The 25474-nt window shown below is 42.1% G+C and overlaps 1 long non-coding RNA gene across 1 annotated transcript; it reads left to right on the forward strand.

The window, feature by feature from the left end:
• Window positions 1-25089, forward strand: LOC138851852 (uncharacterized). The gene is made up of 3 exons (XR_011391453.1): window positions 1-206; window positions 21532-21781; window positions 24606-25089. It is a non-coding gene; the product is annotated as an uncharacterized lncRNA (long non-coding RNA).
• The last annotated feature ends 385 nt before the right edge of the window (window positions 25090-25474 follow it).

Raw genomic sequence — 25474 nt, forward strand, 5'->3', positions numbered from 1 at the left:
ATGTGGATACGCTGTTATTAAGGAATGCTATTATTGATGGGAAGACAGACCGAGTGAAAACATTGCTGCGCCAGACTGACAACCGTCATGACGCCTATGTAGAGGCGCACATCCAGGCAAAGAAGGACATTATACAGATTATCTCAGTAAAGAAAAATGAAGGAACTGAGATACCTGACAATAATTTGATCAGTCGGGTGTTAAATGTAAGTATGTGTCTCTAATTGCATATACTCTAGTTAAGGGGCAATATTTTTGGCATAATAAAAAATAACAATTATATTGCTTAATCAAATGATATGCTACTATGTAGAAAGTCGCTTGTTATACAGAACGTTACGGGCAAATTAGGTCAGTTTTGTCCCAGGATGCGACCCACACCAGTCGACTAACACCCACGTACCCATTTTATAATGATGGGAGAACTTGGCCTATGTTATCCAACCGTAACGGAGATTCGAACTCCGGACCTCAGTGTGTGGGTTGAGTACGCGAGCTACTAAGAAAGGTTAAGGGAAATCAGCCTGACGAAACTGGAGGACAGGATGGTTAGGGGAGACATGGTAACGACATACAAAATACTGCGAGGAATGGACAAGGTAGACAGAGACAGTATATTCCAGAGATGGGGCACAGAAACAAGCGGTCACAATTATAAGATGAAGACTCAGATGAGTTAAAGAGATGTTAGTCACAGAGTTGTCATGATGTGGAATAGTCTGGCAAGTGACGTATTGGTGGCAGGAACCATACATAATTTTAAGGCGAGGATCGAAAATGCTCATGGAGCTGGGAGATAGAGGACGTAGTAGCGATCAGTGAAGAGGAGGGGCCAGGAACTATGAATAAACCCCTGCAACCACAAATAGGTGAATAAACACACAAACATACACATCAACACACACACACACACATACACACACACACACACACACACACACACACACACACACACACACACACACACACACACACACACACAAGCGCCAGGCTCCGAGAATCTTAGTGCTTTTAGGGCGTGTTTTAGCAGCTAGAAGCAACCAGTGTTAGTGACAACGTCAGTGAACAACCCTACAAGTGATAACCAAAGTATTAGCAAAAATAAATAAAGTAAAGGCGAGAGAAAGCCTGAAATTATACAACAAAATTTCAAAGTGCCACTTCGTTGAGGCCTAGTTGGCACTTGTTGCCACATTGTTACAAATATACAAAGTACAAAGCGAGTGACTAAAGAGAAAAGATCAAATAGAATTAAGAGAGGTTGGCTAACGACAAACTGTGATGTAGCACACAGCGTGAACAAGCTAGCCAGAAAGGGGATATATATATATATATATATATATATATATATATATATATATATATATATATATATATATATATATATATATATATATATATATATATATATATATATATATATATATATATATATATATATATATATATATATATATATATATATATATATATATATATATATATATATATATATATATATACATACATACATATACATAAATATATATAAGCGGAGGTGGTGGCAGCAGTAGGCCTGAGGAAGTAGCGCCGCCATAACAGGTTGGGTGTCATCACAAATAAGAAGTGTACTTACCAAAAGTGAAGTGTAAATTATAAAAGTAGCAGTACAGTGTAAATGGCTCTCTCCATGGAAAGAGGCAAATGTAGTCCCTGTTCACAAAAAGAAGAGCAGAGCAGAAATCAGCAACTACAGACCAGTGTCACTCCTGTCAATCACTGGTAAGATCCTTGAGACAATAATCTCAAGACAAATGACAGAGTTTTTTGACTACCACTCACTACTTTGTGATCGTCAATATGGCTTCAGGAAAGGTTACTCTGCTGCTGATCTGTTGTTAAACCTCTCCACTAAGAGGCACCAGTCACTGGATGAATCCAAAGTCAGCTGTGTGGTAGCACTGGACATTGCTGGCGCTTTCGACCGGGTGTGGCACCAGGGCCTCTTATAAAAACTTCAAGCACTGGGAATTGCAGGCTCTACGCTATGTCTCCTCAGTGATTACCTTCATGGTAGATCTCTAAGTGTAGTTCTCAATGGAACGGAATCAGCAAGACATCCTATTGGGGCAAGTGTTCCACAAGGAAGCGTGCTGGGTCCATTGTTATGGAATGTCTACTTCAACGACCTTCTTCATCTCATCCCAGAATCACATGCATATGCAGACGACTGTACACTGACATTCACTTATCCAAGAGAAGAAATGCCAGCTGCTCTAAGCTACATCAATCACCAGCTGAGAGCTATATCAGCTTGGGGAAATAGATGGCAAGTAACATTTGCACTGGAGAAGAAGTTGATATCCTTGGGGTGAAATTTGACTCCAAACTAACCATGAAGAACCATGTTGTAAATCTTGCAAACAAGGCAGCCAGGAAGCTTACAGCACTTCGCCGTATCTCCCATCTGCTTGACAGTAGGGGTTGCAAGATCCTGTACGAGGCACAAGTACGCTCGCACCTTGAGTATGCTCCACTTTCTTGGTTTGCCTGCCCCCCCCCCTCTCATCTGCGACTGCTTGACAGAGTAGAGAACAGAGCAAGACGTCTCATCTCTCGCCTGGACCCATCCTGGATAGATCTGTCATTTCAGCAGAGCCTTCAACATAGGAGGGATGTGGGTGGCCTTACTGTTATGTACAAGGCCAATATTGTCAAAATACCACACTTGGATCCACTTCGAGGACAGCGTGAAACAAGCTTTTATGCCACAAGACGGGCAGAAAGCAGCAACTTCACTCTGGCTGTACCCTTCTCCAGAACATCACTCCATCTGAGATCATACATACCCAGGATGACTCGAGTATGGAACACATTCGTACAGGATAATGATGTCAACGAGATAAAGTCAGTTGATCAAATGAAAATGCTGGCCCACAGATGGCTCCAACTTCATCCTGTTTCCTACTTGTATGTCTCATAACAATAAAAATGCTTTCAAATGAGCTGATGTAGGTAACAGCTCTTAGCTTGCCAATAAAGTTAGGAATCCTTAACCTGTAAATAGCTGTCAATAAAGCTAGGGATCCTTAACCTTGTCAATCCCTGTGTCAAAAGGGCAACGAGAAAAGAAAAAAAAAAAAAAAAAAATCGTGAGGATCTGGATGGACGTCCCCTCTGAGGAGTAACGTACAAATCACCTGTTTGTGGTTGGCGGGAAGTTTTGAGTGGTAGAGCCGGCCCTACGATCACTGGTAGCTGGCTATCACAAACCCTGCTCCAGAGCGATTATCATACACACAACACCTAGCAGTAGTAGGAAGATAAAATTTGTAGGAGCAAGGAATAGGCAGGAGGATTATTAGGTCGTGGCTAATGGGACTACAGCCCTGACAACAGTTTCGAGAGATAATGTTTTAGGACACAAAGACAGTACAATCTGAGAAGCAAGTATTGGGTACACATGTAGTAAAAGGTGAAAGAATGAATTGTTAACACACGCTAGTATTATAATTATTAGAATTACTCTCAGTGTTAATGGTATCTTATTAGTATTACGGATACACAGAGGTGAATTGTATTTCTGGGACATATAAACAACTGACGTGCTCACACACACACGCACGCACACACATACACTCGGGGCCAGGAGCTGAGTCTCGACCCCTGGAACCACAACTAGGTGAGTACACACAGCTGATCCTTGGAATTTGACCGCGTCCCCTCACCCCCCCACACACCTTTCCCTCCCCCACAGACCTTTCCCCTCCTCCGCTCTTGCCTTCACTCCCTCCTCCCTCCTATCTTTCCCTCTCCCCTTCCCTCACGTTTCTCTCTCTCATAGCCTTTTTCCCTCCCCTTTCCCCTACTCTTTCTTTCTCTCTCTCCCTCTCTCTCTCTCTCTCTCTCTCTCTCTCTCTCTCTCTCTCTTTCTTTCTCTCTCTCCCTCTCTCTCTCTATCTCTCTCTGTCTCTCTCTCTCTCTCTCTCTCTCTCTCTCCCTCACTCCCATAACCCTATATCTCACCCTCCTCTCTCTCTATAGGCTTCTCTTTCCATCTCTCCAGTTCTCTCTCTCATAGCCTTTTCCCTCACCCTCCTTTCTCCCTCTCTCTCTCTCTCTCTCTCTCTCTCCCTCTCCCTCTCCCTCTCTTTTTCCCATCTCACATTTCTCTCTCTCTCCCCCTTGGTCTTATCCCTAACCCCCATACTCTCTCCTCTCTCTCCCTCTTTCTACCCTTTCTCTCTTCTCTCTCTCCCTCTTTCTACCCTTTCTCTCTCCCCCTCGCACCCTCTCCCTCCTCTAGCCTTCTGTCTGTGTTAAAAAAAAAAAAAAAAAAAAAAAAAAAAAAAAAAAAAAAAAAAAAATGGGTGGCCCTAGAGGACGGAAGACCAGAGATCTGGTAGACGAACCAGGGAGGAAAGACTGGGAGTTAGAGCTCCAAAAAAGGGAGGAAGAGTGGGGAAGGAAGATAGTAGAGCTTGGTAAGAAAATGGAGGAGCGGATAGCTGAAGAGTGCAGGAAGTGGGAAGTACAGGTCTTAGCAGCAGAAGCTAGGATACAGTGCTTAGAAGAGAAACTGCAAAGCCTGAAACAGATTAGAGAGACAAATGACAATTCAGATGTGACATCAGGAAATTCAATGTCAGGTGCAGACAAGGGGACGGTAAGCAACAACGGAGACATGCCGTACACGAAGGCCCTATCAGACCCACGTGGGGCCAGGGAAAAGACGAGGAGCACACTAAGATCAAATGATAGGTCCGAAGACAATGAAGGTATACTATATGCAGGGATTTTAACAGCCAACTGCAGTAGCAAGGGACAGCTGGTCATGAAAGACAGTTCACTGAGAATAGAAGTTTCAGATATGACAGGGACTGAAGGCACGAACATGTCAATGGAAGGAAATAAAATGCCTCAGAGGAAGCAGATGGAGACTCAGTGGGAGGAGGAAAGGGCGAGGTCAGTTTTTGTGTACGGGCTCCAAGAAGCCAAGGGGGACAACTTTGAAGAAATAAAACAGGAGGAGAAAAAAATGATTGAAGGCATCATGAAAACAATAGGTGAGGGCGATATGACCCAGGTGACAAATTTTCAGAGAATTGGGTGGTTTGCGAGTGGAAGGATACGGCCTGTCAGAGTAACTTTCAAGGAAGAATCAGTTCGAACCAGGATTCTGCAAGAGAAAGCAAGACTGAGGGACAAACAGGGGTACCAGAGAGTATACCTCGACCGCGACAGAACACAAGAAGAAAGGACTACACTGAAAGAGAGGGTACAGAGATGCACGGAGGAACGAGAGGCAATGACGAAAATGAGCAGGACCCAGACACAGGAGGAAGGGCAAACACACCCCACAGAATCTCCCACCAAAAGACTCCAACCGCGACATTCCCAACGCAACTGAGCAACCTATACTACAACCCACTCACTGTTCCCTCTGCCACCAACCCCCATATCACAAACCTCACCCCAACAGCGGGCCCTTATGGGCATTCTGACCCCACCCCCATCATCAAAACCCCACCTACACCACAGCCCCATATAGGCCCCCACCAAGGCTCTCGCTCCCCCAACCCCAATATTCTTGCATGACCACAAAGATAGAAAAGAAACTGAAAGTTTGGTACACAAACGCGGATGGAATAACGAATGAACATGAGGAGTGGAACGAAAGAATCAGTGAAAAAATCCCCAGACATCATAGCAGTCACAGAAACAAAACTCGCTGAGACAATAACAGACACAATCTTCCCAACGGGATATCAGATCCTGAGGAAAGATAGAAGGAGTAGAGGGGGAGGAGGGGTTGCACTGCTCATAAAACACCGATGGGGATTTGAGGAAATGGAAGGCATGGACATGGTTGGAGAAAGAGACTACATTGTAGGTACAATTCAGTCCGGAGAACATAAAGTAGTCATTGGAGTGATGTATAACCCACCACAGAACTGCAGGAGGCCAAGAGAGGAGTACGAAGAAAACAACAGGGTGATGGTGGACACACTGGCTGGGGTGGCAAGAAGAGCTCACTCGAGCAGAGCAAAGTTACTGGTAATGGACGATTTCAACCACAGGGAGATCGACTGGGAAAACCTGGAGCCACATGGGGGTCCCGAAACATGGAGAGCCAAGATGATGGATGTGGTACTTGAAAACCTCATGCATCAACATGTCAGGGACACAACCAGAGAGAGAGGGGAAGATGAGCCAGCAAGACTGGATCTTGTGTTCACTCTGAGCAGTTCAGACATTGAGGACATCACTTACGAGAGGCCCCTTGGAGCTAGCGATCACGTGGTTCTGAGTTTTGATTATATAGTAGAGTTACAAGTGGAGAAGGTAACAGGAACTGAAGGGGACAGGCAAAACTATAAAAGGGGGGACTACACAGGTATGAGAAACTTCCTGCAGGAGGTTCAGTGGGACAGAGAAATGGTAGGAAAATCAGTAAACGAGATGATGGAATATGTGGCAACAAAGTGCAAGGAGGCAGAGGAAAGTTTTGTTCCCAAGGGAAACAGAAATAATAGGAAGACCAAAACGAGTCCTTGGTTTACCCGAAGGTGTAGGGAGGCAAAAACTAAGTGCAACAGAGAATGGAAAAGGTACAGGAGGCATAGGACCCAGGAAAACAAGGAGATTAGTAGAAGAGCCAGAAACGAGTATGCACAGATAAGGAGGGAGGCCCAGCGACAGTATGAAAACGACATAGAATCGAAAGTCAAATCTGACCCGAAACTGCTGTATAGCCACATTAGGAGGAAGACAACAGTCAAGGACCAGGTGATAGACCTGTGTCATTGACGTGTATAGTATGCAAAATTATGGAGAAGATTATCAGGAGGAGAGTGGTGGAGCACCTGGAACGGAACAAGAGTATAAATGCCAACCAGCACGGATTCACGGAAGGCAAATCCTGTGTCACAAACCTTCTGGAGTTTTATGATAAAATAACAGAAGTAAGACACGAGAGAGAGGGGTGGGTTGATTGCATCTTCTTGGACTGCAAGAAGGCCTTTGACACAGTTCCTCACAAGAGATTAGTGCAGAAGCTAGAGCATCAGGCGCATATAACAGGAAGGGCACTGCAATGGATCAGAGAATACCTGACAGGGAGGCAACAACGAGTCATGGTACGTAATGATGTATCACAGTGGGCACCTGTGACGAGCGGGGTCCCACAGGGGTCGGTCCTAGGACCAGTGCTATTTTTGGTATATGTGAACGACATGATGGAAGGGTTAGACTCAGAAGTGTCCCTGTTTGCAGATGATGTGAAGTTAATGAGGAGAATTAAATCTGATGAGGACCAGGCAGGACTTCAAAGAGACCTGGACAGACTGGACACCTGGTCCAGCAAATGGCTTCTCGAATTTAATCCTGCCAAATGCAAAGTCATGAAGATAGGGGAAGGGCACAGAAGACCACAGACAGAGTATAGGCTAGGTGGCCAAAGACTGCAAACCTCACTCAAGGAGAAAGATCTTGGGGTGAGTATAACACCGAGCATGTCTCCGGAAGCACACATCAATCAGATAACTGCTGCAGCATATGGGCGCCTGGCAAACCTGAGAACAGCATTCCGATACCTTAGTAAGGAATCGTTCAAGACACTGTACACCGTGTATGTCAGGCCCATACTGGAGTATGCAGCACCTGTTTGGAACCCACACTTGATAAAGCACGTCAAGAAACTAGAGAAAGTACAAAGGTTTGCGACAAGGTTAGTTCCAGAGCTAAGGGGAATGTCCTATGAAGAAAGATTAAGGGAAATCGGCCTGACGACACTGGAGGACAGGAGGGTCAGGGGAGACATGATAACGACATATAAAATACTGCGTGGAATAGACAAGGTGGACAAAGACAGGATGTTCCAGGGAGGGGACACAGAAACAAGAGGCCACAATTGGAAGTTGAAGACACAAATGAGTCAGAGAGATATTAGGAAGTATTTCTTCAGTCATAGAGTTGTAAGGCAGTGGAATCGCCTAGAAAATGACGTAGTGGAGGCAGGAACCATACACAGTTTTAAGACGAGGTTTGATAAAGCTCATGGAGCTGGGAGAGAGAGGGCCCAGCAGCAACAGGTGAAGAGGCGGGGCTAGGAGCTAAGACTCGACCCCTGCAACCACAAATAGGTGAGTGCACACACACACACACACACACACACACACACACATTATATATATATATATATATATATATATATATATATATATATATATATATATATATATATATATATATACATATATATATATATATATATATATATATATATATATATATATATATATATATATATATATATATATATATATATATATATATATATATATGAAATACAACCACTGTGAAAGAATAGTGAAATTCCAAGCGTTTCGTGACTTCTCACATTGTCAAGGAAGTATAAAAACAATACATCAAACGAAGGCATATAAAGGGTCGAGAACGCACCTCACCATCTCATCCCACAACAAAGCAACACCTGATGCGTGACGACACCCAACTCATAAGAAATGAGGAACACTGTACCAGGCCTGTTTGTCCATACTAGGCAGGTCCTTCACGATACATCCCACTAACAAAAAATATTTGCCCAACCCTAGTACTCTACCCAAGATTTAAGATTTATTAATTGTTTTATGGATTATTAAGTTCTTCCTAAATATTATTCATGTAAATGTATCTAATTTATATAAACCACTGGAAATATTCATATTATTTTCAAAACTGCTTTTTATGAAACATGGTACAATTATATTTCTGTCGACCATGGACTTGCCTGATACAACTTTCTCAACTTTTTGAAAATCAATTGGATGGTTAAAATCTCTCACATGAATAAATAGCGCATTGGAATCTTGTCCAGTTCTAATGCTGTATTTATGTTGTTTTAATCATAGTTCGAGACTTTTACCAGTTTGACCGTAATAAACTTTATCACAAATTTTTATAGGAATCTTATAGACATATCCGTCAGCATTTTGAGAGGAATTCTTCATCAAAAGTTTTGTTACTGTATGAAGATTTTTAAATATAATTTTGATATTAAAAGTCTTACGAAGAGAAGGCATATCAACCAAGTTTTCATGGTAAGGGAGAACCAACATTTTTTCAGCTGAATAAGGCTGGTTGTCCCTTTTGGATTGTAAAAAGTATTTCTAGCAATTTTAAATGATTTATCAATTATGTTGAAAACAGTGATTGGACAAAGCATGCTAATAACAGTTTTGTAATTAACTTATCAGATGAAATGTTAGATAAAAATACAATGGCTGCTCTAAGTTTTGGTCTAAGTTTTTGCAACTTCAAAAAATCTTAATAATGTTGAAATTGCAAAATCCTTTTGTATCTTTGAAAAATCTTCTGATTTATCCACTGATGAAATTAATATTAGTAAGGGAATGGTATATAGCTCTATGTTGTGATGAATGGTTTTGAAAACCAACAACTTGAAGACTGAGACACTTATGCAACATATGGGATTTTGATAAAAAGAATCCTAGATGATACCACTGTGACCCCGCCTTCTGCTTCGACTCACCTGACAACATTATATAAGCCTCGTCTACGGCCCTATGCTGTACATTCTACCAGATTGATGGACTGAACACATCGACTCCAGGCTGAAGGACTGATTACCTCAAACTCCTCCTCTATTTACTACTTGGACTGATGAAGCCACTGTGTGGCGAAACGTTTCCTTAGTAAAGATTCTCATATGTTGCATACGTGACTCAATCTTCATAGCTCCATGTTAAAACAAAATATTCCCAATTGCCCTCAGAGATTCTTTAAGTCTTACGATACACTTATCAATAATAAAAAATTGTTCCTTACTAAAGTAGATAAAAATAATGCAATAGTATTTATGAAGAAATTGATTGCCAAGATAAAATGAATAATCTCTTAGATGATAGTGACACCTATTCTAAACTTAGAAAAAATCCTTGAAAACCATTAACAGCAATTTCAATAAAACAATAAAACTTCTACTGAAAGGCAAAGATGAATTAATCAAAAAATTTACTTCCACTAATCCATCTTTACCCTACATGTATGTATTTATAAAAACGCCCAAATATTCTGTTAGTATGATGGATTATGAAGGACGTGTCTAGTATGGGTCAACAGGCCTGCTGCAGTGTTCCTCCTTTCTTATGTTCTTAACCTTACTTACAAAGATATATCTTTCTAGGGATACCGTTCTTGACAGACTTGTCTGAGAACAAGTAAAAGTTTAGATTGCACAAAAGTTCTCTAATAATCACTGGATTCAAGTGCAATAAATCAAGTGAGAAAATAACGAACGAATGACAGATACACAGCTGAGACCTTCAATAATGTCCTAATAGAAGCACTCCCATCTTACTGAATATAAATCTAGATCATTTCAAATCAAGGCTACTGTAACACTTCAAAAACCATATCAGATTCGATTAAATGACAAAGAAATCCACCACCTGTCACTTCAGCTCCACATAGTTTCAGACTATGGAACAGTACTCTTCTCCAGACTGAGGGACTGACCACCTCAAAACTTCAAGGGTGATGGACTGATTACATCGTCTTCACGTCTCTTCTGCTTCTATCAACTTCTCTGTACTAGACTGAAGAAGACTACTGTGTAGGCGAAACGTTTCGAAATAAAGATACTTAACTGTTGCATATGTGTCTTACCTAACAACTACTAACAATATTACCGGCAATATAGTATTAAATGAACAGGAAATAATGTACATTAATCACAAATATTCCTTGGGTCTCCTGGACAGGGACACAACAATATATATATATATATATATATATATATATATATATATATATATATATTCACAAACACTAATCACTGGACGAAGGAGACTCGAACCTACGAACCTTGGGACAAGGTACGCAGTACTCTAACCACCGAACCACACTGGTCCAATGCCTTGACGCCCAGCGAACGCTAGACGTTTTGATCCAAGGCAGCCAGCCTTCAGGCTGGTGGCATTAGCTATTTCATTTCATTCCCTGCATGCATCGACCGACGGGAGATTTTTTTACAATGTTTAGAATTCGCAGAACAGACGAAATATTCACAAACACTAATCTCTGGTCGAAGGAGACTCGAACCTACGAACCTTGGGACTAGCCAAGGATTCGAACCCATGCTGTTTTGGCCTGCCTCTTTGTGGGCGATTACTCATGACGCCTTAATTCACTGGCTCGTAGAATCCTTAAGAGTAGCGCATCCAGCGGAACTGGATGTTGTACTCGTTATCTAAGGACATACGGTGGTGTGAATGACTCTAGGCTAATTTCATTCTAGTCTCTGTTTGGTGTACTAGTGCAACGAAATTAGCCACGTTCTTCTGAATAAGATCAATGCAGCCGAACCATCAATAAAGTTTACACTTGAACTCGAAAAGGATGACAAACTTCCTTTCCTGGACGTCCTACACACTCAGTTCACGGAGTTCACTACCTTATCACAAGATAGGCACATGGCTTCTGCCGAAAAGAAGAGACCACGATGCTCCATGAACACGACGGAGGACTAAGATTTGGAAATGTGGGGCGAAATTCTAGCGAAGAAGTTGCGAGAGGAAGAGGAAGATCCTGCTCACATTGTAGCAGATCTGACAGTTCCAACCATGGAGCCAGCGACAATAGAAACAGGTGAGGAAATAAACACCCCACCCCCCGAAAACCAAGAGGGATGGAACACTGTGGACAACAAGAAGAAGCGCCGTCCGTCCAAGGAGCAGGCAAACCAGCTCAACCGACCTGGCAAATTCAAGGTGAAGTCTTACGGGGACCACAGAACCCACTATGGGGTTGTTTCATACCTGGAATCACGACACAACCTGAAGTTCAAGATATGGTTCAACTTGAGGGGAGAACCAATATTGACTCCTCTCAACAAGGAAATGTATACCACCTTGAAGAGAGTCATGGAGACAGATCGCTCATTCACCCTGGAGGAACTGGACTCTCGGCAGAAGATCACCAAGGGTGTAGTGATGCGATACCCGCTGATGATGCCCATCGAGGCAGTAGCAGCTCACCCCAGTGTGGTGTCAGCTCAACGTCTCAAGGCAAAGACGGCAGGCAATGCACCAACCCGACAGGTCCTCATTCAGCATGTAGGACCACTGCCATCCCAGCTGGACCTCGGTTCTTGGGGCAGGTACGATGTCAGGACCTTCACAGCAGAACCAGTTCGCTGTTTCAAGTGTCAGCGTTATGGACACCTGGGTGCACTCTGTCCGAACAGAGTAATCTGCGGTGTCTGCAGCCAGCACCACCCTACCGAGGAATGCATCACCAAGCTGAAAAATGCATCGCCACCCACTCCACAATGCCCGAACTGCAGGCAGAAACACCATGCCTGGAATCCTCGATGCCCCGAGAGGCTCGCCAGAATTCAAGAAGTCTGGAAGACGCCAAAAACTCGGCAACAGGCTACGACGGATCATCACTCTCAGCAAACGATGGGTGCAGAGAACCCTGCCATACCGCAGATCTCTCAGCAGCTAACCCAAGTCAATGCCCAGGAATTCCCAACCCTAGAAGCCTCAACCAGGCGTCAAGGTCAAGAACCTCCTGCACCCCTACCTCAACGAAGAAACAGAAACAAGAGGAACAGGAGGCGTCAACAGGGTGCATCTGGTCAATGCGATCAGCAGGCGGCACTAAACGAGCCCCCACCGGCCATAGCACGACAACGCAGGCACTCCTTACCCGGCACAGGCGCTTTGCAGACTCAACTGGCACCTCACCAGCAGATCCCGGCTACCCAACCTGGTATACAGCAACAGACCACGGTGCATACAATAAAGAAATCCAACCCTCAGCAGTCCCTACAGACCACAACAGCCCAGATAATATCCACTGTTTCGAACCCAACTCCAAAGCAGGCCCTCACCAGGGAGGATCTCGTAGCACTCATCAAGGTGTTCACGGATCTTATTTGCAACACAATCAACTCCACGGAACAACAGAGCGCATTCCGGCAGATGGTCAGTACGCTCCTGAGAGTGTGCTTTCTGACCGAAGAGGAGACAGTGGATGCCATGAATTTGCAGGTTCTCAGAGCGGGCAGGACTCAGTCTCCAGCTCAGGAAACAACAGCGATGGAATAACCTCGGTACCAAATCACACCCTCAAGGTCCTACAATGGAACATTCAGGGCCTGAGGGGCAAACAGCACCTCTTGCTGGAGGCAGTAATTCGGGATCGGGTTGACATCGTCTTGCTACAAGAAACTCTGACTGTCCCGACTATGTGCCCAAGACTACCCGGTTTTGCTGGGTATTTTCGGCACATGGACCCGGGCGTTCACTGCAGAGGCACAGCTGTATTTGTATCCAATACAATACCTCACGAGGTTATAGCCAACCCTGTGGACTGTGGGGAGGATGTCGAGGTACAGGCCATCCTTGTGCACATACCTGGGGCGCCCATTACCATCTATAACATCTACAAGAACCCAAGACACACCCTCGACATTGCAGAGCTCCTCGCACTAGCACGCACTGAGTGTATTATTGTGGGTGGAGATTTCAACGCACATCACCCAATGCTGCACTCTCACTCAGCAACCAATGCTGCTGGCAGACACATAGCAATGCTCCTACACGATATTCCAGAGGTAAAGTTGCTAAACAATGGAGACCCCACACACCTGTTGGGTGGCTGCCTCGACCTTACCTTCGGGTCAAGACAACTCGCAGCAGGAGCCACATGGGAAACTCATCCTCACCTTGTCAGTGACCACTTTGCAGTGATCACCACCTTCAACATCAACAGGCCTCCCACAGTTGTGCTGCCTCCTAGATGGGACGTAAAGAGGGCCAACTGGAAGGTGTTCCAGGATTATCTTCATGACTGGTGGTCCACATACTCTCTATCTGAAGACTGTGATACGGCTGAACAGGAGCTAATCACTGTTCTCATCCAGGCAGCAGAGTGCGCAATTCCAAAGAAGTCCGCAGGACGCACTCACAAAAGAGACTGGTGGTTCTACAACGACGAGGTGCGGGAGCAGAACCACCGCATCAACTCTTTTAGGAAGCTATACAGGCGTAACCCTACGGCAGAGAACAGGAATACTCTGAGAGCCATTGTGCAGCATGCCCGCAGAGTCTCTCTCAGAGTAAAAACTGAGAAATGGCTGGAGTGGTGCTCAACATTCGGGCATCACACCACCTTATCTGAGATATGGGGCAAGCTCAACATAGCAACTGGCAAGAGCAAGCCGAGGCCACCAGCACACCCGAACCCATCCCAGGAAGCTGAGAAACTAGTGGAGCTTTTCACTTCCAGGGGAGCCTCCACTCAGCTCCCACAGGACATCCGGAATATACAGACGGATCTTCTGCCACAGCGCCAGCTAACGATACAAGCTGCATGTGAGTCGGAAGATGTGACTGATGAAGACCTCACGGACTTGGAACTCCGACGTGCCATTAAGAACACAGGTGACACTGCCCCGGGCATCGATGGTGTTACATACTCCATGATTGCACGGGCTGGGCAGAGTGGATGGGAGGCCATACTAGACGTCATTAACAAGTCGTGGAGGGCCAGGACACTCCCAGCAGCTTGGAAGAAAGCTACCATCGTACCAATTCCAAAGCCCAAGGACCCAGGCAGTATGAGACCCATATCGCTGACCAGCTGCTTAGCCAAGACTGCTGAGAGGATGGTGTTAAACCGCCTCCTATGGAAACTTGGACCCTCTCATCATCACATATTTGGCTTCACCAAAGGAGTGGGTACAGCAGAGTGCATAACCACTCTACTAAGCCAGATTGCTGATAGTAACAAAAAACCTAGTATTGTCGTCTACCTCGACCTTGAAAAGGCATTTGAGCTAGCCAGCCCCACAGCAATTCTGGCAATACTAGCTCGGAAGGGAATCAAAGGACGCCTCCTGGCCTGGATAGAGTCCTACCTTAGGGGCAGGCAGGCCTGTGTCAGCTTTCAGGGACACTACTCTTCCTTTAAAACCCTGGAAAACGGTACGCCACAAGGAGGTGTGCTCAGTCCTACCCTGTTTAACATCCTTATGCAGGAACTTGTGAGCCTTCCCTTTCATAGTGGTACACAGCTCCTCAGCTATGCTGATGATCTTGCACTCGTAGTGAATGGGAAAGGCAATTTAGAACGACAGGCTCAGAGAGCTTTGGACCTAATTACGCAGTCTTGCAAGGAACTAGGCCTCAAGATCTCGGCCGAGAAATCTCTTGCAATGATGTTCAAGGGACCAGATCCTGTGAATAGATTACGTATTCAGGATATAGAACTTGAGTGGACAGGCTCCTACCTGTACTTGGGAATCTACATTGATAAAAAGCTGACCTTTCAGAAACAGGCCGAGTATGTCAGGTCACGTGCTCTACTCAGACTCAACGCCATGAGAGCCATGACGAGGCACCGTGCAGGGGCAAGCAAAGATGTACTTCGCTTGTACTATATACAAGCTATACGCTCGCTCATTGACTACGGTGCACCGGCGTTAGCTCATCTCTTCCCGCAGAGCAGGCAAAGGGTGGAGGTCGTACAAAATCAGGCGATAAGAACTATGCTTGGGGCCCCCATCTGGACCAACACAGTATGTCTCAGATCTGAGGCCCGGCTTCCTTCCTTGGCTGACAGAGTAAGATACATAAACGCCTGCAAAGTGGCCACGATTCTGCACCGGCAGCAAGGTACCCCACTAAGGAGACGGATATTGACAACCATGTCACAAGATCCCACACTCTTCACGGACTACTCCTGGATTCGTTCGTTTTGTGCTGCTGGGCGGAAGCTGCTGCCTATACAACTACTCCTTGAGAAGAGTTGTGACCTTCCTGTTGCTGGGTACCATCCACCACCTCCCTGGCGCCCAGATCCAGCCGATGTTTGCATCATGCAGCTACCCATCTCTAAGCGTCTCTGCAGTCAAGACACCCTCAGCAATCATGCTGAGACAAGCATGGCACTGGCAGAGGGAGGCACATGTGCAGTGTATTTCACAGATGGTTCTGTCGACCCTGACAGGAAGAGAGCAGCAGCTGGACTGTACCACAATGGTCACACACAAGGCTGGCGACTCCCTGACCACTGCACGATCCTTCAAGCTGAGCTGGTGGCGATTCAGCAGGCATTGTCACATGCCCTACGACATCGACTCCGACCTGTCATACATGTTGATTCCACCTCTGCAATCAATGCCCTCTCCCATCCTCAACCACAGGACAATGTTCACCTCATCACATCGATCCTGAGCATAATGACAGCCTTAGAAGTTCAGGGTAACAGATCGACATTGAACTGGATCCCCAGCCATGCTGGCATCCGGGGAAATGAGGCGGCAGATGATGCAGCCAAGGCAGCAACAGACTATCCACATGTTGGGATTACTGTCCCAATCAGCCTACGACAGACCAAACTGGTGGCTGCCAGAGCCATGAAACTTATGGGGGAGGTCTTAGGTGATACCCCATCTCAACAGTGGTACCGAGCAGCGACTCAGGGAGAACCCCCTCCATATGATAGAAGCTGGTCCAGAGCGCAGTGTACCGCCATCCATCGGCTTCGTTTGGGCTTTCCCACAGCCAAGATGATGGTAGACAAGGCTGAGGAGGAGATGTGCCAGTACTGTCAGCACGTTGTCCAGCGGCCCCTAACACACTATCTTCTGGAGTGCGAAGTTACTGAGACACTCCGCAGGCAACTAGGAGTGATATTCCCTCCCGAAGAGGACCCAGAGATGACTGCGGCCACACTAGTGTACCATGGAGTCAACGAACCAGACAAGCTGTTACCTGTGATAACGACATATCCTCCTCCTCGCTAGTGTCCATAGTTAGGAGTACATACGGTGTTGTCGCTTATGAGATGCACCAGTTGAACTGACCAGAAGAGTGCTTGAGCAGCATATGTCGCATCATTGTAGAAACCTTTCTCCCTCGGGAGCCAGAGACGGGTCATCGCAAGATTGAGACCCGTGCCAGGACTACGGTCTTGGCGAACATTATACATACATACATCTGTATGTTAGAAGTGATCAAGGTCCCAGGACCGAAACGTTTTCTAATAAATATGTTATAGTGTTTGCTTACGTGTCTTTCTAAACCATATACTAGTCTGTCACTATCGCAGGACTATACTCTAGTCTGTCACTATCGCAGGAGTATACACTAGTCTGTCACTATCGCAGGTATATACACTAGTTTGTCACTATTTCAGGAATATACACTAGTCTGTCACTATCGCATGATTATACACTAGTCTGTCACTATTTCAGGGATATACACTAGTCTGTCAGTATCACAGGAGTATACACTAGTCTGTCACTATCGCAGGAGAATACACTAGTCTGTCACTATCGCAGGAATATACACTAGTCTGTCACTATCGCAGGAGTATACACTAGTCTGTCACTATTTCAGAAATATACACTAGTCTCTCACTATCGCAGGAGTATACACTAGTCTGTCACTATTTCAGGGATATACACTAGTCTGTCAGTATCACAGGAGTATACATTAGTCTGTCACTATCGCAGGAGAATACACTAGTCTGTCACTATCGCAGGAATATACACTAGTCTGTCACTATTTCAGGAATATACACTAGTCTGTCAGTATCTCAGGAGTATACACTAGTCTGTCACTATCGCAGAAGTATACGCTAGTCTGTCACTATCGCAGGAGTATACACTAGTCTGTCATTATTTTAGGAATATACACTAGTCTGTCAGTATCTCAGGAGTATAAACTAGTCTGTCACTATCGCAGGAGTATACTCTAGTCTGTCACTATCTCAAGAGTATACACTAGTCTGTCACTACCGCAGGAGTATACATTAGTCTGTCACTATCGCAGGAGTATACACTAATCTGTCACTATTTCAGGAATATACACTAGTCTGTCAGTATCTCAGGAGTATACACTAGTCTGTCACTATCGCAGGAGTATACACTAGTCTGTCACTATCTCAGGAGTATACACTAGTCTGTCACTATCGCAAGGGTATACACTATTCTGTCGCTATCGCAGGAGTATACACTAGTTTATCATTATTTCAGGAATATACACTAGTCAGTCAGTATCTCAGGAATACACACTAGTCTGTCAGTATCTCAGGAGTTTACACTAATCTGTCACTATCGCAGGAGTATACTGTCACTATCTCAGGAGTATACACTAGACTGTCACTATCGCAGGAGTATACACTAGTCTGTCACTATCGCAGGAGTATACACTAGTCTGTCACTATCGCAGGACTATACTCTAGTCTGTCACTATCGCAGGAGTATACACTAGTCTGTCACTATCGCAGGTATATACACTAGTCTGTCACTATCTCAGGAGTATACACTAGTCTGTCACTATCGCAGGAGTATTCACTATTCTGTCACTATCGCAGGAGTATACGCTAGTCTATCATTATTTCAGGAATATACACTAGTCAGTCAGTATCTCAGGAATATACACTAGTTTGTCAGTATCTCAGGAGTATACACTAATCTGTCACTATTTCAGGAATATACACTAGTCTGTCGGTATCTCAGGAGTATACACTAGTCTGTCACTATCGCAGGAGTATACACTAGTCTGTCACTATCTCAGGAGTATACACTAGTCTGTCACTATTTCAGGAATATACACTAGTCTGTCAGGATCTCAGGAGTATACACTGGTCTGTCACTGTCGCAGGAGTATACGCTAGTCTGTCACTATTGCAGGAGTATACACTAGTCTGTCACTATCTCAGGAGTATACACTAGTCTGTCACTATCGCAAGAGTATACACAATACTATGAGGAAGGAGGAGAAGAGGACAAGCTATATGTAAGGGAATCGATATCTGTTTATGTTAGGATCCATGAGCAAAAGAACACCTGCAACCTTGACCACCATAAAAACTCACGTGTCCATCACAGAGACTATATTGCACACTTTATGAAGTTCACTTAGACAATGCTAGTCGTTACAGAATATTTATGATGACAAAAGTGTATAGAGGCTGCTCTAATTGCAGTCAGTAACACAGTCCTACAAAATGTCTGGCAGAAATAGTATTTTCATACTGCTGATGTACATGTCCATTACAGAGCCCCCTATATATACTTTGGCTGACAGAGCTGTATCAAACCCAACCTTTCTTACCACAGTTGTACCATCTCTACTACTTCTACCCTCTTGCAACTTTCTACCTGACTCTTGCCAGTACACTTACTCGATTCTTAATTATCTCTGCGTTTGAAAAGGGATTTTTAGGGAACAGTTAATGTACTTTTCAAGTGTATTATTTTCTGTTCCTGTGTTTTTCATTGTGTGGATGCTTGTGGAAATGTCACATTACATATAATCTCTGACTCGTTTTATGTGTTCCATATTTTTGGCTTTTGAATACCAAATTCGATACCAATTAGTTGTCCTGTGAATCTTGTGTTCTTTTTTTGCATTCTTAGAGCCGTTTTAAAAAATTCAGACCTATGTCCAGAAAATCGCTCACAATTCGTTCTTTAAAGGACATTTGGGCGTCACTAAAACCCGTTATAGGACTGAGGAGAAGCTAATTGCTGTTGTTAATAGGACGTCCTTCTGCGAGGATGAATTTGCCAAAATGTGTTCAACATTTGTCAGTTCTATGCCAAAGCGAGAGTATTCTCCATCTTGTAGACTGTCTCTTTCATTTTCCATATATAGCAGCATTTGATATAATTCTGTGTTTGTATAGTGCATAAGGGCTCCTTTGCTAGCACGGTCCACTGTTTGGGTTTTTATTGCTGGAAATCAGTTTAATGGCTTCTGGTTCTTCACTCTTAGTAAACATTCTTGATTTACTGAAAAGAAACAACCACAGTTAGAGAGCACCAAAGAAAGCCACAATATTAAGTAAACATCTACAAGGATTTAAGTCACTGCTTATGTAAATATCCGCTGAAAGTGAATACACAGTTACCTTGGAACCCAGACTTACTTTCAAAGTTACTCTACTAAGAAGATAGATTAGTCCGCAAATATTAACAAAAAAAATAATTATACTATTTATACAAGTACATGTAAGTAAAATGATTAAAAGTGCAGTCATTTTGAAAATCCAATATGGCGGCCACAAATGAGTGACAAGCTGTGTTTTAATAAAGCCCGTCAATGGTAAAAGTTTGAAGCCGATCAGAAAAGGCATTTTTCAGTACTTGATGTTATTCCATTGATTCCAAGATCTTTAACTACTTCAGTTAAATTTTAATTTGCATTTATTGTGACTAAAGTAATAAATCATCATCCTTATTTTAAAATGAATAGTCAATAATGTTTTAAGCGATTCTGGAGTAGCATTTGTTAGTAATTGTAGAGAAAATAATATCATTATTAATTCAATAAAATTGGTAAATTGAGACTTATGCCAACCATTGTTGAAAATTTGAATCCGATCATGTAAATCATTCTCCAGTTATACCATGAATTTCAACGATTTCTCGATATTTTATTAATGTTTTTTCTACCTACCCAAATCAGTTAGCATGAAAACGAAATTTATAAAATTCTATACTAGTAGACCATAAGACGCCTCAGTCAATAAGAAGAGGTAAACTGAGATTTTTAACGTCGTGTGACGAGAACAAAAATCTCTTACTGCAACAACACATTGGAATTTTGTTCTTTGCTTTCGTCGTATTATTTAGCAACTTTTATGAACCTCTATAACTTCGTAACTTAAGATTTTGGAAATAGTCTTAAATATTGCAGGATCCTGGGAATGGGAATAACAACTTTGGCCAAAGCGCACGTGAAAAGTCAATTATTCTTCAGATTTTGATCTCATTACAGTACAAATGTGTTGATAACTTTAAGCAGATTGGATAAGGCATTTTCAAGTAATGAGCAAAATATAATCATAAAGAAGGAGGAAGAAAAAATAGAGGCAACTTCTTCCAGGTATCCCTTATGAAATACCTTATTATGTTCTTTAAACAAATTACGTTCAACAATTTCATTTTGTACTAAGCAATTTCTTTTTATTTTTTAAAATATAATTGGCACCAAAAACTATCACAAACCTTGTAAAAACGATTTGAATCTCACTGAAAATTTGAGGAAAAAACCAGCAGTGCATAATTGTGCAAAATGTGTCTAAGATAGTCCTTGGAATTTTACCAAGTACAGGTAAAGATGTCTCAGTATTACTGTACACAATATGATCATCAACATGGCTTCAAATTATATCTCTTATAATTCCTTTTTGACTGTATTCACACTATTGACGTCAGGCTGACTGGATAGTAATTTGAGGGTAGGATACTATCTCATGATTTAAAGGAAGGCATGACAATGACCTTTCAAATATCAAATAATTTTCCTTAGCTTTTCCTGCTTTCTTTATCCACTAAAATGAAATTCGTAAATATAACTTTGTTTAATGAAACATTTCTTTCAAAATAAGCTTCACTAAACTTAACAAAAAAATATATTATTTACTTTAATTTTATTACTCATCTATCTTAAAAGTAAAGATTTGCAAAGTTTATAAAGTAAATAAGTGTATCTTTGCCTTCAGGTACTCCAGCAGAGAATAAATAAAGTGTTCAGAGCAGCGTCAGTGGGGATCTACCGTGGAGAAGGTGGAGTCAAGACTCTCTTAGAGTCTTACGGTCTCCCAGGAACCATCAGAGACAAACGCGGCTGCTCTCTCCTACATTATATAGCTGAAACACTCAATGAAGATGGTTCACCAGTCTGGAGTTATGATGATATTAAAGATTATCTCAACTCTGAGGAATATTACATCAACGCTGTTGACTACAAGGGTATGTACGGTATAATTTTGTGTTGAATTATTAAAGAAACTGATGCAAAAGTATGTATCATAGCATCTTTGTTATGAGAAATACCCTTAATGTTGTCACAACAGGAATAAGGTTGCAGTCTTAGAGTGAGTATATTTGTTGCTCAATTTAATATGAATCACATCAGTCTTGCTTTCAATTTATAGTATAGGAAGATAATTTAATACATGTAAACCTTTCAGCTCATTAAATTACTAGTGGACTTTGAACTTTCATATCCGGGGCATTATTGCAATTAGTGAATTGTTGGCTACCCGCAGTCAGTTGTAAGGTTCACTTCCACTGCGGCCCAGTTGTTAACCTGATCAACCAGGCTATTGGTGCCAACCACACACACGTACATCAACAGTGGCAAAACAGGAACAAAACTGAGGATCTTTCCAAATTCCTTCCTGAATACAGCAAGAGAATTGTGGGTAATTGCAAAGAAATATGGAACTTGTAACAAGAAAGCTGCTTTTGACTTCCAACATTCTTACGGATCCTCGAATTTATTCATCTAAGTTATTAACTATGGAACCAATTTACTTCTTAAGAACACTGATCTACAGATAGATCGAACGGAAGCACTTAAATATAAAATATTGTATTGAATTTTTTTCTCAAATTTTCTTCACCAAAGACATTCATATTTTGTCTATATTCATGTACTGAATGCTTATTTTTTATGGTAGAAATTGGTCATGAAATGCAGATTTAATAATTTACAATTCTACTTTACACCACGGTGCCCCGTGGCTTGGTGGCTAAAGCTCTCGCTTCACAAGGTGAGGGTCCGGGGATGATTCCCAGCGAGGTAGAAACATTGCGCGTGTTTCTTTGCACTGGTTGTTTACGTTCCCCATCAGTAAAATGGGTACCTGGGTACTAGTCGACTGGTGTGGGTTGCATCCAGGGACACAACTGACCAAATTTGCCCTAAATACTCAGCATAACAAGCAGCTTTCTATATAGTAGTATGTCAATGATGTCATCTAGGCCTGTATACCTTGTACATGTACTTGTAGTAAATAAAGATATTATTATATTATTCTTTGGAATTATGTGTATGTTCATTTCATACATATACGGTGGGCTCTACAGTTCTTTATCAATTGATAAAGAACTGTAGCTTTAATGCTTACAGCTCAGACACAAACACCACAACTCCCATTGCTATATAATGAGGTATTTTCTACACTCATCACAACTCTCCCTTCAATACAACTGTGCCCTTCCACAATCCTTTATGTTATAAGTTCAGGTATTCAATGTAATCACCACTTTCAATTAACTGAACTACCTCCCGAAATGTAGTTATCTTTTTTGCACACTTTCCACGTCACTTGACCAGACACTAGTAATGGGATGAAGAGAACAAGAATATAGTGTTTTATCAGATATTGTGGAAGGAGGGGAAGGAACTGGAGAGAGAGAGGAAAACAGGGAATCAGGCATGCACTGGTATAGGGAGGTAATAATGGAATACGAAGAAGTCCAGTAGCCAGTAGTATTGGTGATTCTTTACCATGTAGGAAGTGGAGAGGGCCAGGGAAGAGAAGTGATGAAAGAATGTTCATAATGATTTTGTGCAATGTATACATACCTAAAGTCGGAAAGTTTATGTTTTCATTTTCCAACTACGTTAAAAAATTTCGTTTTCTTAACTGAGCACTGAGAGGAAACAACTCATAACTTGAAGCTTATGTCTTGATATTTTTCTCATTGAAAACTGTTGGATATTTATATTACACTACACTTGTTATTAACTTTGAAAAAAAAGCCAGTTCAATAACTTTCACACCATTCATCTCCTTATGTAGAGAACAAATATAATGATAAATTTTCCTTTTTTCCTTTGACAAAATATAAGTCCTGTTTCATTTCGAAACAACTTTAACAATTTACAGAATGTTTTAATATATACAAATATTTTTTTGTGTAATATAAGTAGTATTTCCAAACTATTGTAGAAGAAAATTGTATCTCATGAAGAAAATTCCATTGAAAATCAAATAAATTGCCTGTAAATTTCTGAACATGTTGCAGAAACAATGAAAATTATGCATAAAATGTATGACATGCATTTAATAATCGTCTTCATTGTCATCGTCATATTCGTTAAGACTGTCGTTCATGTTTGAGATAGACGATTGATTTTCACAGTTTTTGATTTTGCACAAATTTGTGAATTTCAGCCCAGTTTATACCTGCTTTCCTGAACAGTTTCGTAGCAACAGATCTGCCACAGCTTCAGGCACTGGCTAACCTGCCTTCCAATACATTCCAACAAGGGCTGGTGTACATGAGTCTGGTTAAAGTTATTTTCTCCAAATTTCAACTTGGTTGTTTGCACAGTTGGCATTTATCTGAACAGTTCTTGTATGACGTTAATTCCAATTTCCATATTTCTCTTTTTTTGTGGCACTTAAAAAATGGTATCTGAGACTTTTGACATTTGAGGAAGAATGCTTTGGGGGCATAGAAATCATATGATTAACTTGTCCATATGTTCTGACTAGAGATCTCATTGTTGCAAATACGTTATACATTGCCATCAACTGTGTGAAAGAAACTCTAATGCAACGTGAGTGAACTTCATTGAGAAAACTTTTTCCCGCTTGGGACTTTATCAATACAATTGAGATATAATGCACTTGTGAGTAAGACAATCATATAAAATACCGTGATGTTGATAAATAAGACTCTTATGAAACAGTTAGGTATTCTTGTTCCGAAACGTTTTGTCTACACAGTTGGATTCTTCAGTCGGATACACTTCTGCTTAAACTTCACATTGTTCCAGACTATGGAGCATAACTCTTCTCCAGGCTGAGGGACTGACCACCTCTAAGCTACGTGTTCAAGGGTGATGGACTGATTACATCGTCTTCACATTTCTACTGCTTCTGCTAAACTCTTCAGTACTCGACTGAAGAAGCCTACTGTGTAGGCGAAACATTTCAGAATAAAGAAACCTAACTGTTGCACATGTGTCTTACTTATCAACCACATTTATGAACACTCTCTGCTTCCTGTTGATGAGCAATGGTTCTCTCCATGACAGCACTTTTCCCCCAATGCCACGAACTGCCACTTTCTTTAACAGTCTCTGGTGCGGTACTCTATCAAAAGCCTTACTAAAATCTAAATAAACAATATCAAAATCTTTATCGTGATCAACGGCCTTAAAAGCTTTACTGAAGAAAATTGGTAAATTAGTTAGACAAGAATGGCCTCTCGTGAATCCATGTTGAGTATCATTAACCAAATTATGCTTATAAAGATGACTTCTTATAACACTAGCAATAATTGACTCTAGTAATTTGCTTACAATTGAGGTCAGGCTTATTGGGCGGTAATTTGACGGTAACGATTTGTCCTCTGATTTAAAAATAGGAATTACATTAGCCATCTTCTACATATCAGACACTACACCTATTTAAAGAGGTATATTAAAAATATTAGTAAATGGTTCCCAAAGTTCCATTTTGCACTCATTAAGAACCCTTGGAAAAAGCTCATCATTCGGTGTACTTGTTTCAAAATCATATCTGTAGTAACTGTGATATTACATAATTTATCTTCTTCAGGTCCACTATAAAAAATAATTACTGGATTATTGTTACTGTCTGCTTGTGTGAAAACCAGAAGAAAATAATTATTCAAAATCAA

This window comes from Cherax quadricarinatus, unplaced genomic scaffold, assembly GCF_038502225.1.
Source record: "Cherax quadricarinatus isolate ZL_2023a unplaced genomic scaffold, ASM3850222v1 Contig2422, whole genome shotgun sequence".
Lineage (NCBI taxonomy): Eukaryota > Metazoa > Arthropoda > Malacostraca > Decapoda > Parastacidae > Cherax > Cherax quadricarinatus.